This window comes from Hemibagrus wyckioides, linkage group LG03 (genome assembly GCF_019097595.1).
Source record: "Hemibagrus wyckioides isolate EC202008001 linkage group LG03, SWU_Hwy_1.0, whole genome shotgun sequence".
Lineage (NCBI taxonomy): Eukaryota > Metazoa > Chordata > Actinopteri > Siluriformes > Bagridae > Hemibagrus > Hemibagrus wyckioides.
The window spans coordinates 5,417,057-5,433,066 of NC_080712.1; the positions used below are offsets into that span (position 1 = coordinate 5,417,057).

Consider the following 16,010-nt stretch of genomic DNA (forward strand, 5'->3'; position numbering starts at 1 on the left):
ATAAACAACAACAGTAACAACAACAACAACAATAATAATAATAATAATAATAAAAAGCAGCTTTACAGAACATAAGAAACAAAAAACATACAGTTTTAGATGTTTAGACAAAAATTATCCCTAGTGAGCAAGCCTGAGGCGACTGTGGCAAGGAAAAACTCCCTCTGGTATGAGAAAGAAACCTTGAGAGTAACCAGACTCAAAAGGGAACCTATCCTCATTTGGGTTCAAATGTCCTTTCTGCATTTATGTATAGTCAATTGTGTGATGGAGAATGTTAGTGTGTGTATTAATTAGGAAGTGGTTGTCGTCCTCAAAGTCCACATAAGGTTGCCAGCATTGCTTTGAATACCCAAGTCCTCACAAAGCAGAATCCAGCTGGAGCTGGTCCATCTCTGGATGCCTCAGGATCCTTGCAGGGTTGGCCTCTGTCTACTGGGGCTGGCACAATCTCTATATGCCTCAGGATGGGTAGAAGAAGAGAAACAAGTGGAACAGAATTAGCATAGCTGCTGTTCATAATATTAGCAGCACTAGACGATAATGTGAATTTAATCAGATGTACTGGAGTACAAGGTTATGGGATGTATTAAGTGTATGCCAGGCTAAAGAGATATGATTTTAATCTACGTTTAAACTGGGAGACTGTGTCTGAGCCCCGAACACTGTCAGGAAGACTATTCCAAAGTTTAGGTGAATAAAAGGAACTAAATACGAAAACGCTCTACCCCTTTTGTAGACTTTGATATTCTGGGAACTTCCAGAAGTCCAGAGTTTTGAGATCTTAAGGAGCATGGTGGTTTGTGACATGTTAGAAGACTGGTTAGATACGTGGGAGCTAAACCATTTGAACATAATTAGTGCTAGTTTATAATCAATTCTAAACTTAACAGGTAGCCAGTGCAGGGATGATAATATTCGTGTTATATTTTCATATTTTCTTGACCTAGTAAGAACTCTTGCGACTGCATTCTGGACTAAATGTAGCTTGTTTACTGAGGATGCAGGACAACCACCTAATAGTGCATTACAATAGTCCAGTCTAGAGGTCATGAATGCATGAACTAGCTTTTCTGCTTCAGATACAGATAAAATGTTCCTTGGGAAATATTTGTAAGGTGGAAGAAGGCTGTTTTAGTAATATTGGAAATATTTCACTGTCGAGCTAGTAGTAATAGCACATCCTTCTAAATGCTAGCTGAATTGTGAGAATTGTGTTACATCTCAGTGTTTTGGGATGTCCCTTTTTTTTGGTGTTCTTGGTTCCTGGGATTGGACATCGTCCTTGTCAATCTCCATTGCCGGTATGAGGGTGGATCCTTTCAGAATCAATGAGACATCCTTAGCCTAGTATAAGAGAGCGGAAGTGATGCAGGAGTGGATGGCTTCTTTCTTCCCTTTATGTTGTTTACGTTGTTTTTCGTCATTTTTATGTCTTTGAATGTTGTGGCGGTTACCTGGCGTTAGCTCATACCCATGCTCTGTTTTCTTTGCACGGTGTTTTATCTGATTGCGCTGTGTGCTGGTTACAGTTTCTTTCTTTGCTAAAGACAAGTGTTGGACTTATTTCCAATTCATGGTGTTGAGTCAAGGTTAGTATGCCCGAGGGTCTACATAACATACGCAGAGCGCAAACCTGTATAGAAATATTAGTTAGTAGCGGGAGCTAATTGTATTTATGTTTAGTCAGTCAGCGTAGTTAGCGGGCATACTACGCCCAAGACATAGTATTTGTTAGATTAGATCAATTCTCATGTCAGTTAGAACGTGTTTTGTTTTATTCATTTCTTTGATTTAAGATCCACTCATGGCTCTCACCATTGAGTTTGCCACTTTGAAACGGTTGTATATTTTTGTAAATATTGTTTCTTTCATTATTTGAACACTGGTTTCCACTATAATTAAGAAGCAACTGGGTGTATTGATGTAAATTCTTCACTAAAGTTTGCTAACGCTCATTGCAAGTCACGAGTTTGCCTCCTTATTTCACACAGACCATTCCCCTGTTGGTAATCAGTGACAGCCTTTATTACATTAACATTATTATGTCGGCTTCCTATTTCCCCTATACATCAAGAGGCAGAGTAACAACTGAATAGGAAACCATAACAGAGAGCTTTTCTGTACTGGTTTTTGGACCAATAAGTAATACCTCTGTCTTATCAGGATTTAATAATAAAAAATTAGATATTTCGTCTGGTTTTGATGAGATATATAACTGGGTATCGTCAGCATAACAGTGGAAACTAATCCCATGTCTTCTAATGAGATTAGTTTCCACTGTTATGCTGACAATACCCAGTTCTATATCTATATATCTCATCAAAACCAGGTGCAATATCTAAATTGTCTTGATTAACTGAGTGTATTAAAGATATAAAAGATTGGATGACAGATAATTTTCTATTCTAATCTGACCTCTGTCACACCAATCCCTTGCATGTCTTCCCTCACCACATCCATAAACCTGGGCCTTCCTCTTTTCCTCTTTCCTGGTGGTTCCATCCTCAGCATTTTTCTTCCAATATAATCCATATCCCTCCTCTTCACATGCCCAAACCATCTTAATCTCGCCTCTCTTACTTTATCTCCAAACTGCCCCACCTGCACTGTCCCTCTAATATACTAATTTCTAATCCTCTCCATTCTCATCATTCCCAACACAAATCACAGCATCTTCAACTCTGCCACCTTCAGCTCTGCTTCCTGTCTTTTTGTCAATGCCATCGTCTCCAAACCATACAACATAGCTAGTCCATGGGGGCACCTGTCTGATCTCATCCATCATCTTAAAAATCGGTACTAGTAGACTTCTCCACTTCTCTATCATCCTCTCACTTTCCAAGATTTTGTTAAACAACTTGGTTAAAAATTCCACTGCCATCTCTCCTAAACATCTCCATGCCTCCACTTGTGCGTCCTCTGGGCCAACTGCCTTTCCACTCTTCATCCTCCTAATAGCCATCCTCACTTAATTCTTACTTATCCCTTTATCTTCCTGATGCACTATGGTGATGAAATACTCCATCCAACTTCTCAACACACTATCCTTGCTTGTCAGCACCTTTCCGTTTGCATCAATCGATACAAGTCCTTTTCTCCTTCCTTAGTATTTAACTACTCATACAGCTCTTCATACATCTTTTCCTTTACCTTCGCAACATCTTTGTTCGCATTACAACACATCTCCTTGTACTCCTTTCTACTTTCTTTATCTCTCCGCCTATTCCAGTTCTTTTTTTTGCCAGCCTCTTTCTCCTTATACTTTCCTGTACTTCCTCATTCCACCACCAAGTCTCTTTGTCATTTTTCCTCTGACCAGATGTCATGCCTAGTACCTTCCTAGCTGTCTCCCTCATCACTTCTGCAGTAGATGCCCAACTGTCCAGTACCCCTTCATCACCTCCCAGCACCTGTCCCATCCCCTCTCTGAATTTCACACAACAGTCAGCTATATATGACTGAAATAATAAAAGCTTCTTGACTTGACTTGAGGTACACTCCATGGAATCTGGCAGACAGGTAGCAAAAGCAGACACAGCAGGCACAATTTCCAACCATTTTTAGTAAATTGATATAAACAGTTGTGTGTCTGATTGCTTACCTGGTTGTTGCAGGTGGTAGTTGATTGTCCCCAGTCATTCAACCACCGTGTAGGGTTCCTGCCAGCATACTGGGAACTTGCAGTTTTTGGGGAGGAAAAGGAGCACTCCATCTCCAGGCTGAAACTCTGTCAGTTGTAAATCCTCTGTTGTTTGTGTTGGGCAGCTTCCATGTGCTTACAAACAACAGGCTTTATTATTAGGCAGTATGTTCTTTCTTTTCTTGCACATACAGAATAACTGACCTGAAGAGCAATGGTTGCTCCTGCCATGCCTCTGGACCTGTGTGGCCTGGACCTTACAGTCATTGCCATGGTCCCTGCCAGCTTGGTCTATCCTTTCAATTTCATGGTCACCATTGCTGCTTTTAGGGGTGTCAGAACTCAGAGCCCCCTCCGAGTGGACATATCACCGGGTGGAATTTTAGTTTGTGTCTCTTAGCTTTCCATAATCTTACCCAATGAACTCAATAAACTATCAAAAACTTAGCCAAAATAAAGGAGATCTCAGTCAGCAGATGAGAAGAAGCAGGTTTCTTTATTCAGCCATGCAGTCAATCACATGCATTTCTGAAGAGAGCAGCTGGTCTGAAAATCCTCAAAAATTCCCCTCTACTTATACCTCGGGCACCCTATGGCGCCTCCTTCTTAAAATTTGAATATGTTGAGCAAGTTCCCATTATTTTCATGTTTGAGTTAATTTGGCCCCTCCTTACTTAATTTACATACTTTAAGCGTTTCATTGCCCTTTCTCGCCCCCTGCTAAGCCTTGTTTAAGATTACATAGTCACATGATATGCATCTCACTCATCCCATTCTATTTTTCCCTCTAGCTCAGTCAGCCTGCCATGCTATCTTCTGAAGCAGTCCCAGGGGTGCTTTATATCGCCAGTATCAGCTGTCTTGCTTGGCCATTGAGCTTACTGGTTTCCTGGAACACCTTTCTGAATCTTCTATTCCCGAGTCTCCCCACCTTGCTCATCACATCGTGAGGGACACCATCTGTCATGATCAGAGCACCCAATTCTTCCCCAAAACCTATGACCAGTCCACCCAGACTTTCTACTGGCATTGGACACACACCACTTCTCAAGGCGTTCAGACTGAAGACTTCCCTATTGAGATCTCTTCTGATGATTCTTCCTCTGACACTTCTTCACCTCCTAGCTCTCCTGACATTCCCCTTCCTTCTCCTGGCTTTGTGCCTTCACCCAGCTCCATACCTTCTCCTCATCCTGAGTGTTCACCTCCAATTTTCCCCACTGATTACTCTCCCACTTCTCCTCAGCAGTCTGAGGTCCCTTCTTCTACTTCAGACCCCCCAGTCCCACTGATCCTATTGGATAGGCTGACTGAGCTGTAACTCCTAATGTTTCAATAAATTTCTCTCTCCTTTTTCTAGTCTCAGTGTGGTTATTACACTAGTACACTAATATTAATGGTTATGCATGATTATCATAAATTTGCATTAATCAAAGCCAGCTACTACTCAATAGCTAAATAATTTTGATAGATAAACACTATTTTAGGCAGAGTATTCCTAATTCAAAGCAAAGCATAAAATTTTCTCTGACATCACTCCCCCCTTTGAGACTGTTGAGTCTCACATTCAACTTGTACGTGTCTCAGTCTCATTACTCTGTGTTCTTATCCCTCATGGTATTTACATCATCCCTTGTGACAATATACACATAGCTTTCATGTACAATATCCTTATAGATGAGGCACAGTTTTCCGACCCAGGCACTTTACGTACCGTGGAGGGTTCGTTGGAGCTCCTGGGAGAGGTTACCAGCACTTCACCAGGGGCTCATCACTACACGGTCTGGTGTGTCACGTGGACGCTATCTATGTCAGGTAGGCATCAGAGACATTTATATGACCATGAAAAGTTTAAGTTCCACATAATTAGGTTATTTCTAACGTATCAAGTACGCTTTTATGACACTGTTCTAACATTTTCCACCTATTTTGCCACCTGTTCTACTGTCCTCCTTACTCCATTTTCATATTATTTCACATCCACACATCACCTCCCCGTATTACTTCATTACCCAAGCTTCTTCTCAAGGTGAAACAGGAGTGGGCAAAAAACCCTCAGGTGCCAATTGCAAGGGAAAATTCCCACTCTGCCTGCATCTTGTTTGCGCAACAGCTTGTTTTGCCAGGATCACCAACCACATATATACATTCATAAGATCTATTTACACAGTTTCACAGAAGCACAGTTGTAATTGCTATAAGTCCCCTCTGCCAAGCTTTCTTTCCCTTCCCTCAAGTGTTGTATGCTGGTGCCTCTGGGTGTTCCACGTCTTCTGGGTCAGTGTCTTCCTCTGAATGGGCAAATTGTACCAGCTTTGGGCGTGAGTCTCTCCACAATGGTCCTTCTCTCCTCAGTTGGCTCTAGTGTTTCCTTTTGAACACTTTGATATACACATAGTCTCTGGGCTCCACCTGACGAAGTTCCTCCTTCTCTACCCTCACACCATGCGTGGCTTCACAGACCTGTGAATACAGAGTTCTATGTATTTGGGTTAGGTTGTAACACACGCCTCCTAGAGGCCCTGTCTACAACTTGCTATGGGTCAGGTAACAGCGTGAAACAACAAACAAATAAAATAACCAAAACCAAGATAGATGTTCACTCAAAACACCATGTATTAGTCATATACAGCAATCACATATATACACAAAAGCCCACTTCCCCAATTTCTGAATAATCTCAGTCCTTATTTACACCATATACAACTTTAAAGCAGCCTTTGGATCGGTCTCACCCATATTTCGTGCCAGGGTGAGCAGAACCGGATCAATGAGCCGAACACGGCTAGCTGGCCAGCTGTAACCCTCACGAACAAATAATCCAATTAGACTGCAGGTGAGGAATTCTGTTCGGTGGTGATGATCCTGCTGCTTCAATAATCCACTTCATTGTTCGTTTTTATTTTATCTCCTTTTTTTCCGGAGTGCTCTCTCTTCTTGCCGGCTTTTTCCCGGCTTATATTTACATCCGTAAAACTGATGTCACGTGATGATGTCACGGCACGGTTCTCATCCCAGTCTCGCGATAACCCGAGCGTAGAGCCCACACAGAAATACCGATGGTTGTAACAAAAACAAAGCATATAATAAACATGTGCTATTAATAAATATAAATACACATGAAAATCTGCATACAAATATACACTATATTGCCAAAAGTATTTGCTCACCTGCCTTGACTCGCATATGAACTTAAGTGACATCCCATTCCTAATCCATAGGGTTCAATATGACGTCGGTCCACCCTTTGTAGCTATAACAGCTTCAACTCTTCTGGGAAGGCTGTCCACAAGGTTTAGGTTTAGAGTGTGTTTATGGGAATTTTTGATCATTCTTCCAGAAGCACATTTGTGAGGTCACACACTGATGTTGGACGAGAAGGCCTGGCTCTCAGTCTCCGCTCTAATTCATCCCAAAGGTGTTCTATCGGGTTGAGGTCAGGACTCTGTGCAGGCTAGTCAAGTTCATCCACACCAGACTCTGTCATTCATGTCTTTATGGACCTTGCTTTGTGCACTGGTGCACAGGCATGTTGGGAAGAGGAAGGGGCCAGCTCCAAACTGTTCCCACAAAGTTGGCAGCATGGAATTGTCTTGGTATCCTGAAGCATTCAGAATTCCTTTCACTGGAACTAAGGGGCCAAGCCCAGCTCCTGAAAAACAACCCCACACCATAATCCCCCCTCCACCAAACTTTACACTTGGCACAATGCAGTCAGACAAGTACCGTTTTCCTGGCAACCGGCAAACCCAGACTCGTCCATCAGATTGCCAGATGGAGAAGCGCGATTCATCACTCCAGAGAACGTGTCTCCACTGCTCTAGAGTCCAGTGGTGGCGTGCTTTACACCACTGCATCTGACGCTTTGCATTGCACTTGGTGATATATGGCTTGGATGCAGCTGCTCGGCCATGGAAACCCATTCCATGAAGCTCTCTGTGCACTGTTCTTGAGCTAATCTGAAGGCCACATGAAGTTTGGAGGTCTGTAGCGATTGACTCTGCAGAAAGTTGGCGACCTCTTCGCACTATGCGCCTCAGCATCCGCTGACCCCGCTCCGTCAGTTTACGTGGCCTACCACTTCGTGGCTGAGTTGCTGTCGTTCCCAAACACTTCCACGTTCTTATAATACAGCTGACATTACAATACGCTCCTGAGAGCGACCCATTCTTTCACAAATGTTTGTAAAAACAGTCTTCATGCCTAGGTGCTTGATTTTATACACCTGTGGCCGTGTAAGTGATTGGAACACCTGATTCTGATTATTTGGATGGGTGAGCGAATACTTTTGGCAATATAGTGTATATACTTATACACTCATAGCTTGACATTTCACTTTCTAGTTGCTCTAGCGAAGGGCCCTTGTAAGGTCCCCAAATGAAAGCTACTGGCATTTGTCGCCCTGTAAGCATTTCATGTGGTGTCAAATGAGTGTTTCTGTTGGTTTGAAAACGCATTTTCATCAGCGCTAACGGTAATGCTTGTACCCAATTCAACTTAGTGCTCGCACAGATTTTAGCTATTTTCTCTTTCAGCACTCCATTTGCCCTTTCTACAATCCCTGAGACTGTGGATGGTACACGCATCCTAGATGGTGTTTCAGGCATAAGCCCTCTGCCATATCCTTCATTACTTCATTCACAAAGTGGGGACCATTGTCCGAGCTCAGCTGATCTGAGATAACAAAACGAGGAATCACTTCCCTGCACAGAAACGTAACCACTGTCTTGGCGTCATTTATGGCCATAGCCTGCGCTTCCACCCACCAGCTGAACCGATCTATCACTACCAGAATGTACCTTTTTCCCTCCTTTCTTTCTGTGGCTCCAATGTCCACAAAATCCATCACTAGGTGTCTGAATGGTCCCATAGGCTCCGGTATGTGACAAATAGGTGCCGTGAAATGTTTTCTGACATTGCGTACTGCGCGAAGTTCGCAATTTCGTAAGAATTTGTCCACCATGCTTGCTAAGACCACCAGTCCTCTTGAATTGTCTCAATGATTTTCCTGCAGTCGCAATGATCTATCACATGTGCCTCTTTAATTAACATTGTAAGAAAACTTAGTGGGGCTACAAACACTCCCTCACAACTTCTCCATGTTCTGTATCTAGGGTCCAACACTGCTCCACGTTTCTTCCACAACTCTCTTTCTTCTGCGGACACATGTGTCTCCTACTGCCACCTTTTTAGCTGCCTCGTCAGCTGCTGCATTTTAAGATTGCCAATTCCCTAGGGAGCATCATGTGCCCACTGTGCCCAAATTGGCCCAAACACATGACACACTCCGTAAGCATAGGCCAAATCAGTGTATATTGTGCATGCCTTACCTGCTCCCAGTTTGCAGACCACTGTTAGTGCTTTTATCTCAGCCAATTGTGCAGAGCACGGTTGCAGCTCCGCCACAGTCATCACTGTGTTAAATACTCCTGATTTGTCATCATATTGAATTACCGCATAGCTAGCTTTGTTTCCCTCATTACTACGATAGCATGATCCATCCATGAAGAGGACACATTGAGCAGTGGGCAGTGGTTGTGCTTCTAAGTCTGATCTAGCTTTTAGGTATTTTTCTGTCTCTTCAGCACACTCATGCGGGGCTCCTTCTTCTGGGAGCACCAACCTATCTGCAGGGTTTATTGTGTGGCATTTCTAAATTGTTAGCTCAGGGGCTGATAGGGACTGTTTTTCGAGCATTAGTTATTTATTATTTATTAATATTTTTGACTAGTCAACAGTGCATGCAAGGCATGAGACGTACAGTTGAAGACAAAATTATTAGCCCCCCTGTGAAATTGTAATTTTTGACTAGTCAACAGTGCATGCAAGGCATGAGACGTACAGTTGAAGACAAAATTATTAGCCCCCCTGTGAAATTGTAATTCTTTTTCAAATATAAGTGATGTTTAACAGAGCAAGGGATTTTTTCACAGTATTTCAGTATTTCCTATTATATTTTTCTTCTAGAGAAAGTCTGATTTCTTTTAGTTTGGCTGAAATAAAATAATTATTTTTAAAAATGAAAAAAACTGCTAAGGTCAAAATTATTAGCCCCCTTAAAGAATTATTTGTTTGATTGGCTACAGAACAAACCACTGATGTCCAATTACTTGCCTAATTAACCTAACTTGCCTAATAAACCCAGTTAACCTAGTTAAGCCTTTAAATTGCACTTTAAGCTGAGCATTAGTATCTTGCAAAACAACTAGCAAAATAATATGTACCATCATCATGGCAAAGACAAAAGAAATTAGTTTAGACTTGAGAAAAAGAATTGTTCATGCTCACAAAGGAGGAGAAGGATATACACGTTTATCAAAGTGTTTTCAAGTGTCAAGAACTGCTGTGAGAAGTATTATCAAGATGTTTAAAGAGACCCACACAGTGGAGAACAAGACTGGCAGATGCAGTAAGCAAAAGATTTCAAAAACTTTTGAAAGAAAACTAGTGAGAGAGGTTTCTAAAGACCCAAGAACAACTGCCAGGATATTTGTGAATGACTTAGCAAAGACTGGGATTGATGTATCAGTGAAGACTAGAACCTTGCACAGGAATGGAATGCAAGGTTGCCGACCAAGAAAGACTCCACTTCTGAAGAAGAGACACCTACAAGCTAGATTGAAGTTTGCTAAGGACAACCTGGGTAAAACCAGCCAAACCCAAGAATGATAGCATCTGCTGAACAGTTTGAGGTCTGGGAGATTTTCGGATTGTTTCTACATGCTCTGTTGAGATTTTTCGTGTAGTGCCTTTGAGCACTCTACCTAAGTATTCAACCTTCTGCTGGCAAAATTGCAGTTTTTCTTTGCTTACTTTACGCCCATTTACCACCAGAGTTTTCAGAGTCTTGTACACATTGTCCTTTGGCTTGACTGCAGATTAACAGATCATCCACATATTGCAATATTGTACTAGACACATCCAAATTGGCCAGATCACAAGCCAGAACTTGGTGGAAAACTGATGGGCTTTCACAATAGCAAACAGATACTGTGAATCTGGGTGTAATGGGACACTAAAGAATGCTGAGCACAGATCAATTACTGTATGCCATTTTGTTCCTTCTGGAATGTTAGACAACAGGGTGTGTGGATCAGGGACTACTGGATTTTCTGCTATTACCACGTGGTTTACTGGTCGCAAATCATGGACCAGTGTCCATTTATCAGAATTTGGTTTTCTGACCGGAAAGATGGGAGTGTTGCACTGACACTTTGTTGGGACCAGAACTCCTGCTTCCGCCAGTCCCTCAATTGTTGGCTTTATCCCCACTATAGCCTCTTTTGACAGGGGATACTGTTTTTGATATGGTTACTGTGCTCCTGGCTTAAGTTATATCTTAACTAGACCTGCTGACCTTACCAACCCTACATCTGTCTGATGTTTTGTCCCCTTTCCTCCTCTGTGAGCTCCTGCTCCTCTGCCCATTGGGGCAGTTTCATTTCACTCTTTTTTATCCTCACATTTTCAGCCTCTATTCTGAAAAACTTTCTATCTAGCGATACACTGAATCGGATCAGTGTATCAGGATGTATCAGGATGTATCAGTGTATCAGGTATCAGTGTATCAGGATGTATCAGCATCAGGAATCTGGTACTACCGTTCAAGTTGTGTTGGCAGTTGAACTGCTGCAGATATCCCTTGAGGTCCTACTATGAGGTTTATAGCTTTCAGAGTGTACTGTGTCTTTGCCACTTGTTAATTCTGTCCTTCTTCATCATACATCATTGTGCAGTGCCATGGTTCTCTGCTTTCTTGACAATCAGGCCGCATTTGGGTAAGCCAGGGTTTTCATTGTGTGTATAAGTTCCTTATCCCACTTTGCGTGTCATTCAGTTCCGGCCAATACACCTTGTCCATCACATATTGTTCCAGTTTCATCTCCATCATGACATATTGTTGAATCAGAAGTTCTGGGAGCTTTACCCATACTCCTCTTTCTCCACAATGTATTTTAGCTCCTAGCTTACAGAGCACACCTCTTCCAAGTAGATTTGCTGGAGTTTCTGGGGAGAACAGTAATGGTGCTTGCACTGTCACTCCTTGTATATTCAGCTCTTGAGGCTCAATAAACCGTCTGTGTTTTCCCTGAGAAGCGTAATGTTTTTACTGCTTTACTAGAGAGGGGGAGCTTTGAGCCTTCTTTACCTATACTTGTAAATGTTGCACCTGTGTCGATTAAAAATGATGAGTGTATTTGTCTTCCCACTATTACTGAGACAGTGGGTTGTTGAGCAGGGTGCTGAGAGGTGGTACACTGCACCAGCGCCCCGTCTGACTTCTCTGGGCCCCTTCACATGCTTCCCGGGGGTGGCCCCATTGGACCTACTCCCGGGTTTACTGGTCCTTGGGCCCGTTGGCTAGGCCCCATCCAGGGTCCCATCCAGTTCTCTGGGCCCTGCCATCATTGGTTTTTCTGGGGGTTACCTCTTGGGAGTGCAATTGGCCCTTCCTGTTGATATGCATATGGACAGTCTCGCTTTAGGTGACTCGGGTCTTGGCATACCCAACATCCTCCTCCTCTTCCTCCCTGATTCATTGGAGCTCTTCCTCTCAAAGGTTGCTGAAATGCTCCTCTTCCCCGACCACATCCCCTTCCTTGCTCCTATCCTTGACTCTGAGGTGGGTACTGTTGAAATGGGGGGTACATTATCAATGGTGGAGGTGCATAATAAGCAGGTTGTAAACAGGGCAGAAACACCAGCCTCAAAGGTGGGCCACGCTGTTGTAGTCAGTCCCACTACTGTGTCCAGTTGGTCCTGGACCTCCACTGGAAGAGCTTTCTTTACCATCATGCAGAACAGGGTTTGGCTTGCTGCTCTTCCCTCCATGCCTTCTGTAGCTTTAACACAAACTCTGCTACACTCTCGTTCCCTTCCAATTTGATTTTCTCCACTCTTCTGATGCGGGTCCACCCGCATCAGATATGAATCCCTTAGAGTTTGCCAGATTCGATTGCGGTGGGTTCCAAATTTCAATCATTTTGGCTTTTCCAAATGTTCCTCTACTTCTTTCTCTCCCAGTGCTTGTGTCCACTCCTTTAGTTCTTCCATGGTTAGCAGACTGTTCTCCATTCTTTTCTCCATTCTCACTATTCGTTCATTCAATTCCTGAAGCTCACTCTCTTTTTCCATTCATGGATAGTATTAGTGTCACTTTTCCTGCTGTGTGATACTCTCCCTCTCCTTCCATCTCGGCTTCGTCTTCTTCCTCTTTCTCATTGCACTGGCTCTGTTCCCCCTTCTGGGTTACGAGGTGAAGTCCGTCTCCTCCCATCCATTTTATTTCCTCACCCTTTTCACATTGGGCAGATACAATTGCTTTTCCTCATGCTTCGTCATGTTGTTCGTCTGGGTCATTCCTCATCGGAGGCCCATTTTCTTCACTGTTCGCTCTTGATGGCGGGTCTCTTCCCAACTTGTGTCTGAGTGCAGGTGTGCTTGAGTAGCCTCCTTGTCCCCGCCACCGCATTCTTTCTTCATACATTTCTTTCCTTAGGTTTGTCTGAAATTTTCTCGCCCCTTCCAGGTGTCCCTCCTTTTGGGTCCCCTCCAGCCTGGGATAGATCCACTCCCGCTCTCGCTCTGAGCACTGCACTGCTCTCTCTTCTCCATCTTTGTCTTCGCTCAGCCTGTATATCACTTTGCCCTTAAATTGACCTTCTACTATCTCTAATTTTACTCTCTGTGGTCATCCCTCTAAGAGAGGATAGATTCCTGCTGTCCATGTAGCAGGCATTTCTCTGTACAAGCTCCTCCATTGGTGGGGCTGTAGCCTTCCTTTCCCTTTCATCCCTAAGCACCCTTTGCGGTTCTCCTTCCACTTGAAACCATTTTACAATTTCTTTCTTCCTGTCTCTTTTCACCACTTTCTTTCTTTATCTCTCCCCAACATTCTAGTCTTTCCTTCATTTTTTCACACCTTTCATTATTAAATGTGCCCTCTAGTGGCCACTGCAACTCCCCACGTGTCCGGTCATTCCATTTTTTCAAATACTTTTTAATCTCTTTCTCTTCCTCTCTTTTTAATCTCTTCTTTGTGCTTTAATATAATTACCCCTGCAGGCGTGGTTGGTGCCCCTTCTTTACTCATGACACACCCTTGTCTATCCCTGTGGGGCTCACTTCTATTACCTGGATTTCTATTTAGAGGTGTCCAGGACAACTGCACATAAATTTTTCTTACAGTTACACACAGCTTCACTGGGTTTTTTCTGGATTGTTCTGCAAACACGTTTATTCTATCAACCAATAGTGCTGTTCCCAGACCTCTTTCCCACAGCACTACCCTGGGTTCAACTGTAATAACTTTGTATGGATCATCGATAAAACGTAATATTGGGCTCAGCACTCGAGGCCTACCGAGGCTCTTAAGTTTTTCCACCCAATTTATTTCAGGAAATTGCCAACACAATGTCTCTAACCTATCAAAGGCCATCAACGCCCACAATTTATCACTGATCTGCTGTTCCGTCTGTCTCTTTTCAACCCCGTCTCTATCTTTGTATGTTCTTTCATCTCTGATCTCCATTCCCTTGTTTCTATTGCTAAATCTGCCATACACCACACACACCACTGCTACTCTCTCTAACCTTTCACTTTCTCACCTCAACTCTCCAGCTATGTGGTGGGGCTTTCCCCTGTGTATATGTACATGTGTCTGTGCTACGTCTATGAGTGAGTGTCTACTTACCTTACTTACCCTACTCCTCTTTCTCTTTCACAGTTTCTGCTTACAGCAGTATCCACATTAACCATCTAATCATCCACACCACTACACCAACTTCTGCTTCTATCTCTCCTAACACAATTCCCAAACACACAACAACCTCCGCTGCTAGCAGCAACTCTTCCTCAATTAATGACACATTCTCAACAAAGGCATATCACAAAAGTTCAGAATATCATATTAGTAACACATTAACACTTTTAACACATTTCCTTGGGTCCAACCCTGCATCTGAAAACTTTTCCCGTTTTCTGCAGTGACACACCAACCTCGGGTCCAACCGCCCACACCTCCAACTGCCTACACCTTCCCCAGGGCCGCTCTTCTCAGACTACAGATACAGATTTAACACAGACTTTGAATATAACAGGTGTCTGCTTACCTTTTTTCTATTTTGATGCTGGCAATCTGTAGCCCGTAGTAGCTGCGGTCCTAGGTCAGGTCTCGGACTCACGTCAGCCTTTTCATGCAAGATCCCGGGTTTCGGCACCAATAAATAAGTTGGAACTCAGAGCCCCATCCGAGTGGACATATCAACTCCATACCTTCTCCTCATCCTGAGTGTTCACCTCCAATTTCCCCCACTGATTACTCTCCCACTTCTCCTCAGCAGTCTGAGGTCCCTTCTTCTAATTCAGACCCCCTGGTTCCACTGATCCCATTGGATAGGCTGACTGAGCTGTAACTCCTAATGTTTCAATAAATTTCTCTCTCCTTTTTCCAGTCTTAGTGTGGTTTTTACATTAGTACATTAATATTAATGGTTATGCATGATTATTATAAATTTGCATTAATCAAAGCCAGCTACTACTCAATAGCTAAATAATTTTGATAGATAAACACTACTAGTAGTATTGCTAATTCAAAGCAAAGCATAAAATTTTCTCCGACAGGGGTCTGGCCACATGTAGGGAAAAGCTGGAAAGACAGGGCTTTATAGTGGGTGTGAAGAACATGGGAGGCCCTGCCGATCTCCAGTGTTGCAAAAGTGTGCTCATGGCCCTCTATCACCACACAGCAGTTCATGGTTCCTCGTAACACAATGACTATAGGCTACTTAGGTGGCGAGAGCTCAAAGGAACCATTCATAGCCACACGGCCCATTATCTCAGTCATAGTCACTTTTTCCTGACGGAGCCAACTTTTCATCAAGCTGTTCCATTTGGCCATTAGGCCTGAGTGGTACGTCCATCTGAGGAATTCAGCAGCTGCATTGGTTGGAGACTGCCACAGCAGGTAAAGATCTCACTTCTCAGAGTTTCATAATCTTTATCTGGGGGCAGAGTGTAGTAGGCCAGTTGGGCCTTCATAGGGAGAAAAGGCGCTAGTATACAGGCTCATTCATTTTTGTCCCACCTTTCTTGTATATCCATGCTCTCACACATATAAAATTCAAATTTTATTCATTTTTTATTTTTATTAATTTTTTAGACGAAGGCCTCAACATCATCATTTTGAGTTGGGTGGGACCACAGTGGGCATCACGGCAGAGGTTGGGGAAGAGAGTAGCAGTGGTGGTTGGGTGCTTTTTAAGGGTGACAAGCAAACAAAGAGAGAACAGAATTAGCAGTGCAAACAGTGATTTAAAGTTTGTGGAAAATAGTGCCCAAGTTTAATAAAAGTGCAAAAATCAAGCAG

At 43.1% G+C, this 16,010-nt stretch overlaps 1 pseudogene; it reads right to left on the reverse strand.

The window, feature by feature from the left end:
* The window catches only part of LOC131351407 (zinc finger protein 208-like), a 114,312-nt pseudogene that overhangs the window by 7,638 nt on the left and 90,664 nt on the right, over nucleotides 1-16,010 (reverse strand).